This window comes from Bolinopsis microptera, chromosome 5, assembly GCF_026151205.1.
Source record: "Bolinopsis microptera isolate Bmic1 chromosome 5, MBARI_Bmic_1.0, whole genome shotgun sequence".
NCBI classification, from domain to species: domain Eukaryota; kingdom Metazoa; phylum Ctenophora; class Tentaculata; order Lobata; family Bolinopsidae; genus Bolinopsis; species Bolinopsis microptera.
Window position 1 is genome coordinate 3,269,378 of NC_087076.1, and position 21,269 is coordinate 3,290,646.

At 37.7% G+C, this 21,269-nt stretch overlaps 1 protein-coding gene across 1 annotated transcript in view; it reads right to left on the bottom strand.

The window, feature by feature from the left end:
- The window catches only part of LOC134815853 (tetratricopeptide repeat protein 28-like), a 108,924-nt gene extending 89,957 nt beyond the window's left edge, over nt 1-18,967 (bottom strand). Inside the window, exon 1 of the mRNA XM_063824436.1 lies at nt 18,942-18,967. The gene's annotated coding sequence lies outside the window, so the exon portion shown is untranslated. The remainder of the gene's footprint in view (nt 1-18,941) is intronic.
- Nucleotides 18,968-21,269: the final 2,302 nt, after the last annotated feature.

The following is a 21,269-nucleotide window of genomic DNA, read 5'->3' on the forward strand; positions in this document are numbered from 1 at the left end:
GGAGGAGTTAGAAACGGGAAAGGAGGGATTTGTCTCCTTATATTAAGGAGGCAGGTGTAACTGGATGCGTTCGGTTTTTTTGTGAACTGAGAGTGTGAAAGTTGATTTTCAACTGTCACTTGTCAGACTAATATTATGACCTCATGTCACAGTGACACTAATACAGCGCGGGTACACTATTATAAAACTACTTTAAAATTATGATATCCCAACGAGGAGCAGATTCTTAAGGCCACAGGGGGGGGGGGGGGGGTCCGAGGCCAACAAATTTTTTTCGCCCCAGTTGGCAGACCACGTACTACCTGACGCTCCCACACCACCCCTAGCCCCCCAGAGCGCCTAGTTTGTCGAAAAACTCACAACTAACTAGTTCTTAACATTTTGTTGCTCTCATCTTAAGTTAAACTTATCCATGGGTACCAATTGGCCGTCCAGCGTTTAACATCTATCTTCTCCTAGAGCTTTCATCCGTTTCATATCAGCTCAAATTTGGAACACATGTTTCTGAGATAGTCACAGTCAGAAAATATGAGGCGATTTTTAAAATTTTGCTTCTAACTCTTTTTATGAGGTTAACTGTCGAAAATTGTCGAAAATATCGTGACGCGCACTCATTGTTAACCTCATGTCTCAGCTTGCGCTTAGTAGCAAAATATCAAAACACTTTTGCCAAGTTACAAGGTCCCATGATTAGATGTAAACTGTAAAAGAAGATAGATTTCTGCCAAAACCTTATTTGAAGTTTTCATTTACAATAGATTTACAGGTAAACCTCAAAATTTGACGCGCGATATCTACAGATGGGAAACTTTTTTTCGTTCAGGACAAAAGCATTTCAAAATTTAGATCGAGCTCTACAACATATCTCAAAAATGACCTCGGACCCCCCCCCCCCCCCCCCTGTAGCCTTAAATCTAATTTAGTTATACATGACATGATGTGATACACTCTGACAACAGGTGTTAGAGTGTATCACGTTTCTCATACTTGCAGCAATCCTTCTCCAATTACTGCATTTTCATAACCCAACTTGAAATGTCCTGGTTGAAACTCCGAAATTGGAATTCACTAAATTTGGCGGGAAATTAGCTCCAGTTCTGGCATAAAAAATGGTCACGGTCGATTCTTGCTGATGCAAATTTAACTCAATAACAAGGCACACATCTTAAATCTGAATTCATATTATTAACCCACGCTATACCCACTTACCGGTATGTTGCTGGCTTTCAGAGTTAAACTACCATCACTTTTTTTCTCCATAGTATATTCCTGGGCGACTAGAGAAGGACACTGGTTGTCTTCCTGAAACACAAGGAAATATTATAATTTATTGTATTAATATATCAAGAACTCTTGCGATAGTGTGTAACTGAACATTCCACAATTGCCTTAGCTAACGTAATGAAAGGCCGGATATATGAGAGTTAAATGAAAGCTACATATTCGTATCGATTTAGCCTCGACGAAACAAGTATGATTTACGTGTCGCCAGTCTTCGAAAATTCTTTAGTTTCTCTCATTTTTCTCTCATTGGTCAGTCATTTAGACGAAAAGGTTGCTTAACAACCGAAATATAATGAGTACTTATATATAGATTTTATAAATTCAAGAGAAAACGTCTATCAGAGCCGTGTTCTGAGTATCTTGCTGAAAAGTCTAGGAGTTACAGCAAGGTACGAGGAATACAATACCAGGTCACCTGACTTGATGAGTGCTTTATTTAGCTTCATTTAAAGTTGAACAATGTAACCTACCAAAACGATACATTAGAGTTAGCTAAATTATTTGCCACGCAGTAATCTTAAACACTTGGACGAGAAAGTGGCATTTAGAGGCTACCCGGATAACAATAGCTCAGTGTTACCTTGACTGTGACTGAGGGAAAAAGCTTGGAAATTACAACATTTAAACATCTGTAGTATAATTATATAGTGTTATATAGCATAATCTTGTAGCAATCTGGCAAGGAGGAGGATTATCGGTGCAGCGGATTTTCAGCGAAGATAAATTACTGTCTTGAGTTGGATATTGGTTGATGAGCTAGATTTATCATATGCTGCAAGAAATCATGTAGTTCCAGCTGTAAGCTTAAGGCATTCATTTTTTTTCTTCAAAAATATTAGAAATCTAATTATATATATGTATAATGCGATTTTAATAGCGGTTTATTTCAAGTAATCATAAGTTACAGCTGGGTTGGTTTATTGATAAAAGATGCTTGAGCAAGCTCGCTGATTGCGATGCAGATGGTTCTTACTTCTATTTTTATTTCAACTATTTCAGAGTCCTCGTCCTAAAATATTGGATTATTGAAAATCAAATTGTAAAACAAGAACATTTCATTGATCGACAATTAACCAATTAACAATTTCCGGGTTAAGGCTACTAAATAATCTAAATGCTGATTAGAAAGGATATTAGCCTACTAAATTACTCACACTGGCAATCTCAACATTTGATCCACATTTCTCCGTCGTCTGTTGGCATGTATTGATGTTTTTACACCATTTACAGGCAAACTGGGACGTTGTGCAGTCGTAACAACTGAAATATAGAAAAAATATGTCATTTCCTGACCAGTACCTAGATCTATTATAAAGACACACTTAACGGTTAACCACTTAGCCAGTATTTAGCCAGTAGTTAGCCAGTATGTTGGTAACAACTCTAGTTAACAGTCCAGTCTCTTTAAGAAGACATCCCTCTCTACACGTGTATTTCTAAATAGATCTGTAAAATTTAAACATCAACATATTTTCCAGCGTTAAAAAGTAGTAATTTAACTTTTTAAAGATATCAGGATTGTTTGATTCAGGAAGTGCTATTACCAGCGCCTACAAGATTAAGAGAATACAATTTAGCCACAAATACTGGCTACTAAATATCTCATTATCATTGTATAAACACACATATCTCCGTTTCAAAGAACTTGGATTAGCGAGACGAACGATCTGACGTCAATTCAACATGCTAATATTATGAAGGAGAAACCTTGCTTTATGACCGTGATAATCTTGTAATAACCAAACTTAAATATTCAAAATAGCCTCACTCGCTGTAAAATTAACTCCATGGCAGATCCCAAGAACTTTTGTAATTTTGCTTTGATCTGGCCTGGTTCGGTATTTGGCTTATTTCGAGTCAGAAATCAGGTACGATGCGGTTCAGCTACCGAACTAATCTTTCAGATCCGGCAATAAAAATGCGATCCAGTCCATTCCTCATATTCTATAAGTCTATTCCTTATTCAAACTTAAAATTAGCTAATTAGCTAAATTACAAAACAGATTACAAACACTTGAAACAAACGCAAATCTATAACTTGCAATATTCACAAAATGTAACCCAGTTGTCACACTCATATGTTATACAAGTCACACATGTTAGTGAAACGTTTGGAATTATTCTAGAAATTTATAGCGACTTTTAGCTATAAGGTACAGAACATTAAACACATTAAAGGTAATTGTGGGTGTGTCGCGTGCAGCAGAAAACTTGATTTTCTTGCTTTTTGTTCGTACTTATTTTAAAACTTACTTACTCCTGCTACTAATCACAAAGTGCATCATTCCCCACTCATACAGTCAGCTGAACATATAATCTACGCTTGCTATTAATGAACCACTGTTCTCGCACACAATCATCAATATTAATATATAATGAAGTGGTGGTCTAGAATATATATTCTTAAATACACATACAGTACACTTAAATAGTTCTCTCTCGAGCTGGCTCAGTTCAGTAAGCTCATCCTTAAAAATGCCAGGGTGAGGTCACGACAAGTAGCACACACGACAACCGCAAAAACTTTAAAACTGTAAAAGACTCGCAGGTAAATTGTGTCCGTGCTCTTCATGAGAAGTGGTGAGAGAAGGACCATGATGTCGGGCCAACTTTAAGTATGATTGAAGGTAACGTTTTGTTGTGAAAATCTAGTCAATTGTTTGAGTGCTGGTGTATTGTGCCACCCTGGTCAGAGTGCTGGTGAATTGTGCCACCATGGTCTGTGCTTCAGGGAAACAAGAGACTAAATGTCAAGCTGTGAGACAGCTGTTTGTAGTGCGGTGCGGATCAACTCTCTGATCTGTATAACCTATTGTTTTCTCTCCTCTCTGAGAAAGAAATCAAAAGGTGAGATAATATGCAGGAACTTACAGTTTGTTGTTTTTACAGTAGTAGAGCGGAAAGTTGTCGAATATGGTCATGAAAGGGTTAGGTTCTCCTTTTACCCGTATCTTGACTGTTACCAGCACGCTATCTGAGAAAGTGTTAAATTGAGAAACTTACTTTAGGGGTCATTCATAATAACTAAGTATTTCTTAAGTAAATACTCGCTAGTAATTACTTAGATTTTTCTGAGTCTCAAAATCGGTATTCACAAAGTTTGAGCATTTACTGCCCAGTAAAAACTAATACTCAAGCTGAATTCATCGTGAGTATGACTTACATTCAAGTAAATACTCACTAAAATGCTCTCAAACTAGCACTCAAATACTCAAATCAGTATTTTAAGAAGCACGCCAGGTTAATTCAGATCTTTTGTTTGCCATCTTATGTTAATGGGAAAACACCCAAATTCGGATGTACATCGATGTATCGAAGGAATGTGAAATAAACATTTTCGAGGGAAATTTGTGTCGAGTACATTCGACATTCGCACATCACGTACCGCATATGTCTGTGATGAAATTTGTGATATCGCAATCTTGAAATGGCGGCAAAATGATAACACCCTCGACTCCGAAGATAATTCAGAATCATTCTTGATATCTATAATGAATGTTTCGTGTGCGATATTGTGTCCCCTACAGGTAATTTCACGTCCCTTTTACAGTGGTTTACCGTGATTTACTGTAGTTTTCTTTTATCCACGGTAGTTTCCCGAAACCCACCGTAGTTTTACTGTGGTTTGCCGTCAATTTCTCAAACTTTATTAAATACATATCGATGGAAATATCAATATATACTCAGAATGTTACATCGGTTTTCAGATTGATGCGGACGGTAAGCTCAATTATATGTTAACTATCAATGGTGGTTGGAAATTGCATTTCATATTAGCAATTAGCCGTGTACGTTTGTTTTCACTGTTCAACCTATTACAATCATCTCGGTACGCAATTTTTATCGCTAGTCCTAGCCAAAGCTTTCAGAGAGGTTTTTTATAACTATTTTTTGAATTGATGACTGATCTGCGTTACTTGGCTCCTGAATGTCGTGGGGACACCATTTTTAGCTTAAACTAACCATAATGGTCGCATCTATATTGGACTTGGACAAGGAAGCTTATACTCTAACGTGTTTATTTTTCTGGGAAAATTTGCAAAAACGTCATCCAATCGGGACAAAATATATTAGAGCTTTTGTACGGGCAGTGAGGAGTCGTCCCTGAAAATTTGAAGTGAAAATATCAATTAGAAGGGAAGTTATTGACGTTAAAAGTCGTTGAGCAATAGGTGAGAAAATGATTTGAGAATGTGAATTCGGTTCTCACATTTTGAGCATGAGTTTTGATCATTTTCTAACTTTATGAATACCAATCTTGAGTTAGTTTTGGGTGACGAGTAAATACTAACTTTATGAATACCGATTTGAGTGCTAGTTCCAACTCTGAGCATTTACTAGCGACAAAATACTCAGACCGCAAATACTTAACTTTACGAATACCAAAAGCGAATTTGATCTCAAAATCTAAGATTATCTCACAATTTGAGTCTGAGTTTTCGTTTATGAATGACCCCTTGTGGTAAATGTGAATATTGGGCCCAAGAACCTTCACCACTATACCAGAGGAAGTTAGTGGACTGATCCGTAATTCTCCTATAACGAGTGTTCATGACTCATGTGTCTTGCATTATTCATAGTGCCGAATATTTTCGTGTCCCGAAGTCTAATTTTATAATTTGAAAAATGAGCCCCAGTTAAAAACAAACCCCTACTTGACACATCTGTTTTAAAATTACAATTTACAAACATGGCTACATCGAATAACAACATGAGTGGTCCAAATATTTTTCTCGTTTCAGTAAACAAATAGATCAACCTCGATAATAATAATAAACCCTAAATTGCGGAGAGAAACCGCGGGATTCCTGCATTCCAGAACTCACCGGCGTCACTGCTGATGATAGTGGGGTCTAGTTCTGGAGAGGAACAGATAAGGTTGTTGCCGTTAGTTACAAACACAGCACTCTGAGGAGTTCCCAATATCTCGTCTCCCTTCATCCACACGCACTCCACTAGCGAGTCTCTCACTCGTAGAGCGTTCACTAGCTCTGCTGACGTTATTTCTATCTGAACACGTGACTTTGTTAGTGATTATTTCAGGACACTGAACACGTGACTTTGTTAGTGATTATTTCAGGACACTGAACATTTTACATACGAGTACAAGGTATTTACTTAGGTTTAAATAATAAATGTTCAAAATGGCTCTCTGTTAAAACTAGGTGTTCGAAATTTAAAAGAATTTGATAAATATTATTATTTGATGGTTTTAAAACTTTCGTCTTGAAGCCATGCTATGATTGTAAAATGATCGGTGATTTCATTTTTAGTTTACTCTGGCCCGTCATCAACCTCATTTTAAATTACACGAGTTAAAATATACGAGCCAATAAAAATAGTTGGTTAAGTGCTGACGGCTCTATTCTGACTACACCCTGACCTACTACATTCTACACCCTATCAATATAGAAACTGTTCAATCATTTTAGTTTTAAAATGTATCATGTTTGATAAACAAATCTTGCTAAAACATTACCACATAAAATGTATAAAAACAAAAGATTTATTGTAAAATCAAACCCTAGTCGAGTTGGTGATCCTAGCATTTGCAGGGTTGAGGTTGGACATTGGGAAGCATCGGTCGGAGTTTTGAGCGAGACTGTTGACCCACAGTTCAGGTATAAACTCAGTTCCCGGCCCTGAGTCACACTCCGTGTATTGCATGCACCTGTCACAGTATTACTTGTTAAAGATCAGGCGTTTAGTTATCTTTTAAAGTTAAGGTGAGGGCGACTACCGTCTGAGATATGTCAGAAAATAATGTATTTGAGATATTGTGTGATTGAAACTGTAGGTAGTTAGTGATCGGGTCGATCAGTCAACTGCCCTAATGAATGTTCCACCGAATCGAAACATATAATAAATTTCTTTTATAAAATATAATAGCTCAACAAACCTTTAGTTATTATTGTCTACAGGATGTTATTTAAAAGAAAAGCGCAGTATTTAAAACATGCTGTGTCTCACTAACTTTACTCACTTAGCTTTCAACAGACACCACCCACAGAATGGATCCCCACTAGTAGCACACGACTCACAAGTATCAAACGTTTCACAGTTCCCCAGCGGTTCCCCGAACACTCGGGAACCAGAGTAACCGTACATCATGGTATCAGAAGCTATCAGTTTCTTCAGAGGGTCCAGAAGAACACTCCTGGTGGTCAGCTTGATACCTCCAGAATCCTCGTCTCTGAGGACGATCTTCATGATATCTCCAGTGCTGGTTCCCACAACCAACACGTTATCATCCTTAACAGTCTGAAGGAGGAGTGAGGTGGCGTTCTGGCCGGTGTACATTCCTATGGGTTGCAGGTTGATGACCTCCTCGCTGATGCTGCGACCTCGTTTGTTACCAGGTGTTCTGTAGCTGTGATCACAGCGATTATCAGGCCCTGTGTACTCGTCAAACTTCTCGTTGAGCGTGCTTACTAGCAGAGGACAAATTGCACTTTTATCAGCAGCGCGGTCAAATAATACAGCAATGAGTAAGTCGTCCCCTTTCTTTCCTCCCAACTTCAGTGATAGATTCACGGCAAGACTGCCCTTAACAATCTTGATAAGTTCACTGAAATCGTCGTTGATGTCCCCCTTGCACCTATAAAATTGGAGGATAATAAGAAATATGTTTACTAAGCATATGCCGTTATTTTAACATCATAAGGTTGGAAACCAACTCACAAATTCTCACCGAGTTAAGTGACATTGAATATAGATTCCTTTGTTCTAACCTGAATTGAATGTCGATGTAAGATTTATATGTGATAGGGGCGTACTTGTCCTCACGGCCTTCATCCATCAAGCAAGTTCGGGATATAAAGGGGTTTTCGTCTGTTTCTCTTTTTCCCACAGTATGGAAATAAGTTGTCGGTGATTTGAATATGTAATAGAAACTTCCCTTGGATCCAAGAAGTCTTGCATTGCCATATGGAACCCTTCTAAACATATTGGCTGTGTCAGCAACGTTGATGGTGTAAGACGCTATATAAGGGAAATTTCCTCTGCTTAGAGTCTTATATCCAGAGTCCACAGCAACAAAGAGTCCTTCATTATTCTGTCTAAGTCCTGACCCAGTTATTGCAAATGTGGGATATCTAGCACTTGCTACCCAAAACTTGTTGTCTGAATATGGTGCAGTCGATGTTTCATAAACTGAATCCTGGGGGTATAATAAACGGTTTTATTGAGTTGGCTTTGATTTTAAGCAAGTTTAATACGGTTTCGTGAATGTATAATAATTACGAGAAGCAACACTGAATATAATTTCGGTTACCTTTAATGTGCTCAGATCGCTGGCAGTACATCTCCCACCGAAAGCAGAGCCACAACGGATTAGTAATCCTTGACTTATCAGTAATATCTGTCATGAAATAGTTTCTTATCAAATTACATGGTTTAGTTCTCAATATTGTACGAACTACCTTTATAATATATATAGTATATTATGTACATATATCTACAATATATTGTAAGCTTGACTTACTTTATTAACATTATTCATTTGAACTTTTGGGTCATTTTCTGTGCATCTGGTGTAATAACAGTCAAAATTGTCCTGCACGGGACCAGTTGCTTTGTTATTAAGCACTTCAAGTACGTCCTGAAATGAAACAAAAGTTGATCTTTGATTAGAAATTGTACCATCACACCTTAGTATGTAATTGTAGGCAAATATTAGTTCAGATTTATTATAATCCGGGAAAACATGCATATGCCTGATCAGGAAATGACAATACTTTATACTCACTGAAAGCCTAAGGATTTGGTTAGTGCCGCCAACAAAGACCCTTTTGTTGGAATCATCATAGAGGATATTCTGAACTTGACTGTTTGTATTGTAGAGGTATTTGGGTATCTGAGATGATGCAGCACATATTTGATAGCAGAGAATTAATACTACTCCAATCATTATGTCATAGCTTGTCCCTAGGGGGATATTTAAAGTTAAAGTTCAAATAACTCAATTATAAAATACCACAATTCATTACCTCAGAAAAACATTAGCAATCAGTCTGATCATCTGCAAATTAATTAAAAAGGTTAATGCCACAAACTCCAATACATTCACAATTTTAACTTTCGACTTTGTAAACTGAACAAAATTTCCTTAAATGACCGTTTCCTTGCCTACAAAAAGCCCTTGTGATAACGCGCTTGAAAGATGACGAATCAAACTCATAGATCACTGAAATAAATTTTACACTCCAGTTCGATTATGATGCCAAAGAGTGTAAGCGGTTTGTAAACAGATTGTTGGACCTCATAGCCAGGAAAAAGAAAGAGAGATATTGCAACATGGTAAGGCATGTCATGTGAGGACAAAAATAAGATTTACAATGTTAAGAACAACGCTCATTGCTATACGAGGTTACAGAGGCAAGAAAATGGCCAAAAAATGTGAGACCCCTTTATCAGAAGTCTCTTACAACCTCATCCCTGCCACGATGGAGTAGATGTGTTTATATTTGATTGTTAATATTTCATATATAATATTGATAGAAGTGGACAATTTCCTGTGTATTGTGCTCTGCCAATTGCATCACTTGATTTAATTGAATGTATAAATTGTTTGAAAAACTTTTCCCAAAATTATGATGCCAAATAAAAGGATGACAATAGCGATAACCCCATTAATTATAAATTGTCATTTTTATTATATGATCCGGCCACTTTTAAATGTCTTGATACTTTACGATTCGTCCATTTGATGAATTGTGTTATGAGCTAGATACAAAATATTTTCAATAACAAATTACACTTCTTTAAATTGACATTATTGATATTTTGTAATGCAGCGTATCCAATATTTGAATTTCCGGTATTTTCCCCAGAGTTGTGGCAAGTGTTATAAAACTGCTGCTGATGCCATGACAAAGTGTCATTGTCTCTCCAACAAAGCAATCTCATTGGCTCCGAAAAGTCGACCTTTATCAACGTCCACTAAAAAATGTCCAGTTATGAATATAGTTTATGATTAAGGTTGGTATCGTTTTACTTTAGGTTGGTAAACACATCACACAGAGAACTGAGAATCTGAACTGTTATCTGATAATATAACAAGTATACTAAATTAAACAGTAGTTATACTAAATTAAACGGTGTTGTAATGGCAATAAAATTTAAATTTTGCTTTACTTGTTACCTTACTCGGGAATATTATAGCGGGTTAATTTATGACTGGGAAAATTAATGACCGGGAAAAATATGGCGGACTTTCCCAAAACCCGCCAAATTATCCAGGTCATGTATTTACCGGTGGCCGACCTTTCAAGTTTTTTTCAGAGGTCAACAAATTTTCAACCGAAATTTTTGTTTTTGTTACTTGTTAAAGAAGTTATTTCAATTTACAGTTATTGATATTACTCAGAAATAGAAAAAAAAGACACGTCTATTTAAAGGAAAATAAATCTAAGCAATGATAAGTCAAATCTTCATTAAAGCGTATTCTCATTCTCATTATCGCTGATGTCCCTTCCATTATCATTATTGATATCCCCCTGCTGCTGACCGTCAAATTCGAAGTTGTATTGTTGTATTAACAATAATAAGACTTTCATTTTGTCCGCTAATGAGGCTACTGCTCTGAAGGTCACCCGGAGCTTAATTTCCTGCCCACCGCTTGGTATTGGGGAACGTTTTGGCTTTGCATCTTCAACTGCTCCAGTAATCAACCCACCGTAAAAGCTATTCTAATTTTTAATCTATTATATTTATCTAACTGTCCTAGGTGAAATCAAATTTCTATAGGCTGCTGTTAAAAAATGACAGCCGTGACGAAATTGTCATTTTGTAAGGCATGTTTTTTTGGAAGATTTCAAAGATGACAATGTTTATCGCCAAATTTACGGTTTTTCGATCAAATCAACCCCCGGGAAGAAAAATATACTTGTTGAACTACCTATCTGGATAATAAAACATGAACAAAACTCATTTTTGTGCATTTCAGAGCCATCTCCTTTTTACTGTCATTTTTTAAGGCCGATACCCGTAACATATAAATTTGTTTCTTCTCTACGATTCACTGATTCGTGGGCAAGAGAAGTGAGAATCACGGTCCACCCTGAAATCTGATTTCTATAACCAAATAGTGATTTTATAACGAAATTATGGTAGCAACCGCCAATAAAGTTACAGCCCTCCATCCACTGCTTCAAAAGTCTTCTCTAGCACATATGAGACTTCAGGTAAAATATGATGATCACCACCCCCTTGGAACCCCATAATCTGAGTCGGCGGGTTTTTTTATGACTGGTAAAATTTTTGACCGGGAAAAATATGGCGGAATCTTCCAAAACCCACCACTTTATCCCGGTTATAATATTCCCGAGTAAGGTAGTCAAATCTCACGAAACTAACGAAAACAGACGTAAATAGTCTATCATTCACACAAAATATTAATAGTGAAACAAATTTTTAGTGAAACAAATTTAAAATTTTATCCTTTATTTTACAATCATAATATAATAATATTTATAAGCCTCCGTTTTGAAAGTTTTAAATTTTAATACATTCACATTTCTATTTAAAATTCAATTTTATGTACAAGTCAATAACTGGCCGCCAAAGCCGCGCATTCTTGAAAACAGGATTAACTTGATTATAGTTATACGACTATGTAAATTAAAAACTATCCGTGGTTTTTTCTTTTAAATAAATAAATTATAATTTTACCTAAGTCCAAAGCCAGCTTTGAAAAATTTACTATTAAATCATAATATATCGTCAACTTTAAATATTTACAATGCAACAATTCATTAATCTGTAAACACGCGTACTCCAGCCCCTAAACGCATAAATTGTTATGCGGCGCGGCTCAAGCCGCGCACGCACGTATTATTTTATACTGTTTGCTTTCTAATAAATATCGTGCCAATGTGTACGTCTAAATTGTAAACGTTCATGTTTTGTGTAAAGTGAATCCAATTGGGACTAGTGACAAGGATAAGGACCCAAGTGCCTGTACGGCTTTTTCGGGCCCCTGTGGACCACTACTCTTGAAATCACTCTACAACATTGAACATCTATATCTACTACGTCATTTGGCAATTATTGTCATTAATCTAACTTTCTAATTAATTGCCGAGGGGGAAGAGTAAACGCTTCACATTAAAATTCAATATACAAAATTCAAAACCATCAATACGGTATTAAATATTATGGACAAGTCTATAGATCTATTTCGTAGTCATATATTCACATGATTTGCTTTATATTATATTATCTTAATACTGTAATGAAGTACAGTAGGATTTGTGTTTCGAGAAAGAAAGGTTGCGGTCAAATTATTAACAAAAGTAAACAAAAGTCCATCAGGGACTCCGTGGAGTCGAAAAAGGTACACGGCTGCTGTCTGGTGCTGCTAGGCATTTATTGATCAAGATGTTTTATTGTATTGATTTATAATAATTCTATTGTTCGTGACTAATCAAGTTCTAAGTGGAGGTATAAAGTGCTGCTCAAGATACTTCGTCATCTCATGTCCAGTATAATGATTAAGATAGTATACAATGCAGTTTTAGTAGTTGACCCATACAGTTAAGTCCGTCATAACTCACAATCGTTAAGTCGTCGGTCAATTGTCAAAGTCGTTGTGTGTTTATTCGTTGAGATAGCAGTAAGATAAGATGTTACGCGCGCGCGCGTTTAATCCCGTCGACGTGATAGCTAGCGCTCGATTTCTTCCACAAATTTTTAGAGGGTGCGCGCGGCTCCAAATATTTAATAATAAGTTCAACAATTTTTAAATGATGTTAAATTCAAAAAAATCATTAAACAATCTTTATTATTCATTTAATTTGCACGTGAGTGGTCAGCACGGTCTTAACGGGTGATATTCGGTTCCATATACAATATATTGGAGTCCAACTCGGCGCGCGTCCTGGTATTGATGATGAAAATCTAAATATTATAGGCTACAATGAGCATTTTAGTAACAAATAGTATGAAAGATCTGAAATTTAAAAAATAAAAACCCTAAAAATATTTACACCCCAAGTTAAAAATATAAATACTTTATTTCTAAAAACACTATCAAATAAGGTGGTTGATCAATCACTTGTGTCATTACGACGACGTCGTTATATCAAGTCAAAATATTCCCCAAAATAATTTAAAGACGATTCCCGATCAAAAACGTTTTTGGTAGAAAAAGTTTTTCGAGTTACATAAATATCAATGGAGATGCAATTTTATAGATAAAATCAATAAAGCTTAAAAGTGAAGCCCAAAACAAAGTAACACACCCAACAATGGTTGAGATGTGATACATCCAAGCAGTCTAAGTCGACAATAATATCATGTGAGTTAATATAAAACTAGCTCCAATGTTCATGTAACCAGACAGGTTCTACCAATCCGAAGAGTAAAGTAGATTTCCATTCAGTCAGTAGTAAACAGTGTCTAGCACTGGTCGTCCTAAGAGGGACTCCCCATTTATTACAGGCCTGGGTAAGGCCGCGTACATACCAATGGATAGAGCATTGGCCGTCTAGTGTAGGGACTAGACTCCCCAGCTAGGCGTGGGTGGGCCCTGTAGAAATACAGATCTTCCTTCTTAGCTTGAGGTCATCATTATTCACACATTCACTGCAGATTTGGATGAACTTTGGATCTCTGGAGCAGTTTAGGATCGCCAAGTGTGGAGTACCCAGATCTTCCAGATTGGAGACCTCGTTACCAATACTGAGAAGATATGAGGCTTGGTCCCTAAGGTCTTCGTCAACATGACCACAACTAGTCAGTATATGAATTGCAGTTTGTTCTTCATGACCACAGGAGCAATAGGGAGATGGCCATTTCAGTCTGTCAAGGACAAAAAGAAATGAGTTTAGAAGATTGTTTTTGTAAAACAAGCTCATGACTAGAACCTCAGTTTCTCTGCTAGTATGATAAGGGAACTTCAGGGGGTGGTAGACACCACGGGAATTTGAGACCAGCCCTCCATTTGTAACTGGTTCTTAATAGATTCCTGCCATACGAATTCAGTGAATTGTTTGATAGAGACCTTGGTGTAATGGCAGGCTTTCCTAGAGAGCTCGAACAATTTCGAGGCATCATTCAGTCCAATTATTATTGCATCACCTGGCAGAACAGAGTCAGCATGTACTTCAACCTTCCACTTTAGAAATTTCAACACATCCCGCATCTGGCCCAGAATTTTTGTGTTTCCGGATTCTATCTCTCTGCATATGAAGTCATGGTGTACATCGATATGTATACTACTGAATACCTTCAGGTAGTGCTTTACCGATATTATTCTGTTTGTAACCCGGAGTGGGGGTATTCCCAAGATGACCTCTAGTATGGCATTTTGAACATTGAAGACTGCTCCCACAGCAGATTTTGCAACCTTGTACCAAAGTTTGTTCAGTTCCAGCATGTTGGCATTAGTTTGCCAGATAAACGAGCCATAGAAGAGGGAGGAAAACATCACAGTTTTGGCCAACCTCACTAGGACCTTTTGGTTCATCCCCCAATTACGGTTTGTATACCTGCTCAGACAAACCCAGCGGTAGATTAGCTTGTTGTATACATCCTGGCTGTGCTGCTTGAAGTTCAACTTACTGTCAAGTGTTATACCAAGTACTTTGCTGCTGTCTGTGAGATAGATGGTGTTTCCACATAGATCAAAGGATTTGGGAACAGCTGAAGCGTCTTGGCATTGGAAACATATAACTTCTGTTTTATTCACATTACAGTTTATGACCATCCTCCATTGAGAAGTCCATTCCCCTATGAATCCCATCGCCAGCTCTAGGTAAAAGAGACATTCTTCAAGATCTTTTCCAGTCACTTTGATGGTTCCATCATCTGCAAATTTGAAGGCCTGAATCTGCTCATACAGTTGACACAGGGTCTCCATGTCGAACACATAAAATTTGAAAAGGATTGGTGACAGAACAGAGCCTTGTGGCAGCCCATAATCGAGGCACATCCTAACAGGACCAATGAAACCATTTAGGAGGAGGCTTACCGTCCTCCCAAAGAGGAAACTATCAATTGTTCTTAGGTAGCATCCATGCACACCAACCTTCCATAGTTTCACTATCAGGCCTTGTTTCCACACCGAGTCAAATGCTTTTTCGAAGTCAATGAATAGGCAGAGAACGGTCAGTTTTTTCATCATGTCTCCTTTAATTCCAGCTGTTAGCCTGTGCAGATACCTTATAGTGTTTCTACCTTTTGAGAAGCCTTCTTGGTTGCTATCAATGAGTCCGATAGTGAAAAGATATGTTTCCAGCCGGCATGCAAGAATCCGTTCAAAGAGTTTGCCTAAATATGAAGAGATTGAGATTGGTCTGTAAGAACCAGGCTTTGCATAACTGCTCTTTCCTTCTTTTTTCAGAAATATTATGTTAGATGCATTCCAAACCCATTTTCCATTTCTCAGGCAGAGGCTAAAAAGTATACTCAGGGCATGCAATGCATTTGGACCAAGGTGTTTGAGCATAGATGGATGAACTTGGCAGTTGTCGAAACTTCCTGCTGTGGATTTATTTCCCTTAATTATACCAAGGATTTCCCCGTGTGTAACTGGGCAGTAAAGCTTTGTGCTGTGTTGAAAGTTATCCATGGAATCAGCAAATGGCTGAAATCCACCCTCTTTGATTTCTGAGTATAGTTTGTTGGTTTCATTATAGAAGTTCTGATCAAATTTATCTATGTTTTCTACAATGTGCTTACCCATGAAGAATGTCTCAAACAACTCTTTTTCTATTTCTTTATTCTCTGTCATGACTGTCCCATCCTCATTAACCAGAGCTTCCACTTGTTGGTCAGTTGGAGGCTTAAAAAGTCTGTTGAAGTCTTTCCAGAATTTGTTTGCTTGAGCTACATTTAGATTTTGGGTCTTGTTCACTATAAACTGCTGACATGCTTGTTTCCTTGTTTCCTCAAAGATTTCTTTTGCTGCTTGAAACCTCTCAAAGGCTTCATCTGTGTTTCTGGTCAGGTAGGTTCCAAGCGCATCCCTTAGTTCTTTTGATTTAGATGACAGCTCTTTTGTCCAATAGGGCTTACTGTGTTTTGTTACCAGCTTTAGTGAGCAGTTCGCTTTTGTAGCTTCATTTATTGTATCTTCAATTAGCTTCCATAAGTTGTCAATACTGTTGTCAAAAGCTAAGGATTCGATTGCTTCTGCAGAAAGTGTCTGTTCTATATCACTAGTCCAGTCGTCCCAGTTCATGGAGGATAGATCCAGTTTCTTTTCCGATTTTTTGGCATCTCTGGGACATCTGGGGTTGATAGTTATTGTCACAGGAACATGACCCCTTACTGGGGCTCCACTGTACAGAATGGCTTTGTCATCAGTGAAAGGAGTGCCCAGATTGTAGTCTAGGTCATTCGATGTAATGAAGAAATCAATGAGGCTGCTACCATTTTTTGATAGAAAGGTCCTAGATGAAGGAGCATGAACACTAAACTTTGACCAGTCTAGACATTCCTCAAGGCACTTACCATATTTGTTATTGACTGAGTCATTCCAGATAATGTGGCGAGCATTAAAGTCCCCCATGGTAATAATTCCTGAGCACTGGTGTTTCTTGGCAAGATTATAGGCTTTGTCAAGCATTCCATTAAATTCCTTCACACCGGATAGATAGTCCAGTTTCAGATAGACATTACCAATTATGTACCGTTTTCCACTCCAACACAGCATACCCCAAACAGTATCAATGTTCTTTGAACACTTAGAGATGTCACAGAATTGGGTGAACATTGCATCATTTCGAACCATAACAGCACAGCCTTTGTTGGTCTGGTTGTTGGTGTCCTCGTAAGTTTTCATGTTGTCCAGTTTCTTGTATTCCTGGTTTCTGCCAGTTTCTTGGATTGAGAGGAGAATAATATCATTATCAAACACATATTTGTTTAGCATCATGTGGCTTCGCTGGGAGAGCCCACAGATGTTGATAGTACATATTTTTCCTAGGATATTATTTTTACTTCTACCCATATCTAAACAGGAACTAGTGCTAGTCATATTGACGATCTACTGAGAATTGAGCCAATTTATTCTTGTATACTTCACAATCATAGGAGCCAGCTTTGTGATCTTTGTTGCAGTGTGCACATTTGAATCCTGTGGTTATGTCACATGAAAGACTCTCATGATTTCCTGCACATTTCCCACACTTAGCAGATTTGTTGCAGTACCTGTGAACATGGCCCCAGCCCTGACACTTATTGCACTTTATTACTCTTGATTTTCGTTTGTATTCCTCAACAATGTATCTCTGGTTGCAGAATTTTATCTTTTCATCCATTACTTTGAGCAGGCTGTTTCTAGATTTGAATTCAACTTTAATCAGTCCCATGAATGAATTGTCACCTTTGCGCTTGAGGAACTCGCAGCCCTCTATATCCTCTGAGTAATTGTTCATGATATCATCTTTCATCTGATCTTCAGATAGGTCATCGTAAACGTGTTTGACTATTCCAGTGGTGTTGTCAGCTCCCGGAATTTTCATGCCCTTATTTCCTCCAAAGAATTCAGTAGACCAGCTATCATGAACAGACTTGGCAGTGGTCTCATCCTCAAACTCAAAGGTTATAGAACCAGATGCTGTTAGGCGACAGTGTTTAATGACTAAGCCTTTGTGGTGTTTGTTGAACTCTTTCCTGATATCACGACTGGTGCGGATGTTAGTGTCACCTGGTCTGACTGCCACTCTTATCCGTTTAAGCTTATCTGCATTCTGGCTATCCCTAGTAGATTTAGTCATTGTGTGGAGACTCTCAACCAAGTTTGTAGGAAGCAAAGCACTTCGATGGTGATTCGCATTACTTGCTTTACTGGTCACTCCACTATAGGATGGTTTACTGGCAATACTAACAAGGTCCTCTACCTGATCTGACATGAGATTAATTGTATTTGCCGTCTTGGTAACCTTCTTTTCAATTCGCCTTAGCTTGAGGGCAGCACTGCCATATACTCTATTGCAGGGTGGACATAGAACTTTGACATAGCCAGGGGACTTTGTAATAAAATCAAATTCTGGTTTAGTAAGGGGTCTGCTAGAGCATTGGTTGTGAAAATACATGTTACAACCATCACATTCAATTCCCGATCCACTGGAATCACTTTTGTCTGTGACTTCCCCAGCACATACTTGGCATGGATATAACACTTTGCCAGACTTGTTTTTTGGAAACAGCCCTTCAAAACTGTCATCTTTTGTTTTAAAATCCACAAAATCACCATTTTTGAATATCACCTGTATGTCAGATTCATTGTATTCACTTAGCCCGTTGTTGTAAATTACGCTGGACTTCAATAGTTCGATCCTGCCGTCCAAGTCGTAGTCCTGTGGGGCAATCAGCTGAAGTTTACGGTGTATCTTGTCAATCTGGGGGGTTGAGACATTAGTCAAGGAAATAATAGTTTCGCCTGGCATAGTACCAAAGAGGATGAAGATACCAAAACCAAATCCAAGCTAATTAGATAGTAGTAAGTAGGTTGGGCCAAAGACTGGATCTAAATCGAAAAAGTTTGAACCAACCGGAGAGGTTCCGACTTATGGGTCGGACTCCCTTTGTATATTTGGGAAGACGAGAAGAAGGAGATCTCAGTTTCAGGTATTGAGGCGTTATCTGGTCTGAGTTTTCGTATTGTCTTATCTACGGTCCCACTACTTGTTTGCGTACATGTCACATACCTCAAATTATTTGTTATATAGTAGTGTTGAAAGTATTAAACTGGTAAATTGTTAATTTATAATTAGCGGTCTGACAAACACAAAACAAAAACTTTCAAATTATAACAATAAATATTTTATATTTTTAGACTTGATCAGACATCATAACAACATTGTTTTATAAACTAAACTTGTAGCGCAATGCACAACTGGGTCGCGCCGCGCAGCAAATAATTATAAACGCAACCATTTTTATATGATTTGAAACTTTTACAAAATAGCAAATATACAAATGTACAGCAAATCGAACAAACATATAAAATGGGCCGAAATGTATAAATGCTATAAAGCGTGGGTCAGTGAAACAAGTTCAGAGGACAACTTTTAAAACACGAGGTTTATGGCCGCCAGAAGTCTCAATAACGTCACCTCCACCTAGTAATAAAATTATGAAATATGAAGTGTGAAACAAATTATGAAATATGAAGTGTGAAACAATCAAGAAATAGCTCGTATATAAATTATAAAATTGTCTCTCAAATACAGATAACGTCCGAAAACTATTAAGATACACAATACTCATTCAAATACTGATCAGTGTCCGAGAGATATGAATTGCTTCACGGTGGTTTCTTATCACGGCTACAGACTTTCCCGTACCGGATATAGTGGTCGAGATGAGTCTGTTCAACCCTCTTCTTCTTCAGGTCCGTAACCAGATGTTTCCTCGTTGCTCGTTCTTCGCTAGATCTATCTGGACAGATCCATACATTTTTGTGGGTCTCAACTAGCCTCAGTCTTCCTGTTTTCGTCAGAATCTGTTGAACCGCTGTAGAGCTTGGGACAGTGATCTTTACTGGTCGGATAGTCGTACTACCTGGCCTCTTCCTGCCGACTCTAGTCGCTTCGAAGTGAGGTTTCTCCCCAATCTCCTCCAGAACTGCGGTTACTAGCGCTGGAAGCTGTTCTCCCTCTTCTTCTTTCAACCCAAACACGATCAGGTTCTTGCTCCTGTCCTCCTCTGCAGCCACACTCTTCATCACCTTCTTCAGGATGTTACTGTTGCAGACCGTATCACTTGCACTGTTCTGTTGTACAGCTGCACTGTAGCTCTTAATCCCTGACTCCACCGTTGTTTGCACTGTCTTCTTAACCGACGTCTTAAACAACTCTAGTTCTTTGTCCTTCTGCACAAGCAGCTGGCCCTGCAGCCTGATCAACTTATCCTTGTCTTCAAACGCTTCCGTCTTCAAGAAATATATGATCTCCTCCATTTTACTCATCTGGCATTCATGCCGTTGAACGAGGTCTATTGCTTCCACAAGCCGAAGTGCCAGATGCTTTTTATAGACAGTTGGAGCCATAAATATTTCTCTGTCCATATCTCCACAAATATCTCTGTCGTCGATTTTCAGTTCTTTTCCCAGCGTAATGAACCACTTAGTAACACTGTCCTTCAATTTTGTCTGTTCATCATACTCGAATCCTTGAATTTGGTCCAGAGATTGGGTCACCTTACGATCATCCTCCATAATGTACTTGTATAGGAATGTACAAGTACACACGCAAAGGCTAACTACGCGGTAGCAGCAAACTGAACTTATCGCAATTTACAAAAGATAAGAGAGCTCGATAATTGCAACGTAAGCTACACTGACTACACACACACTGTTGAAATCGAAAACGTTTCTCCAAGTATCGTCCATGAATGTCAATGAAATTTAAATTTTGTGGATTTATTATTAATATTAAATAGAATAGTATCAACAAAATTGTAGGTTTATAACCTAACAAAACGCGTGCCGAATTGAATTTGTTGTAGGTTTATAACCTACCAGGACGCGCGCCGAGTTGGACTTGTCGACGGTCGAATATATGGAACAAATATTTTACGAGTGTCACCCGTTAATGAACTCGTCGACGGTCTTATAAATATTATAGAAACAAATATTTTACGAGTATCACCAGTTAACAACAAAATGATTTAAAAAATCACATATCTTAGCTTAATGTGCTAATCTGTGACCTTAAAACAAATTGTTTCAACATTTAAATTGCAGACAGAGGTGCGAGAAAAAACATTGTTGATATAAACAGTCTAGATCTTAACTTGGAGCCACAAGGTCAAGGGTAAAAGATTTTTGATTGTTAAGGGAAGTTTTTGAATTCTTAAAGGGTTGATTTTATATAGGGTCATTGCTATATTATGTGTATATTGTTTGAATAATTTTGTTTCATAAAACATTTAAATTGCAAGCTTCCATATATTTCAGTTCATTGTTAAAGTTATTGATAAACATATTTCGTGCAACTAAATCATTTCTTAAAATAGATAACAATTTCATTCTC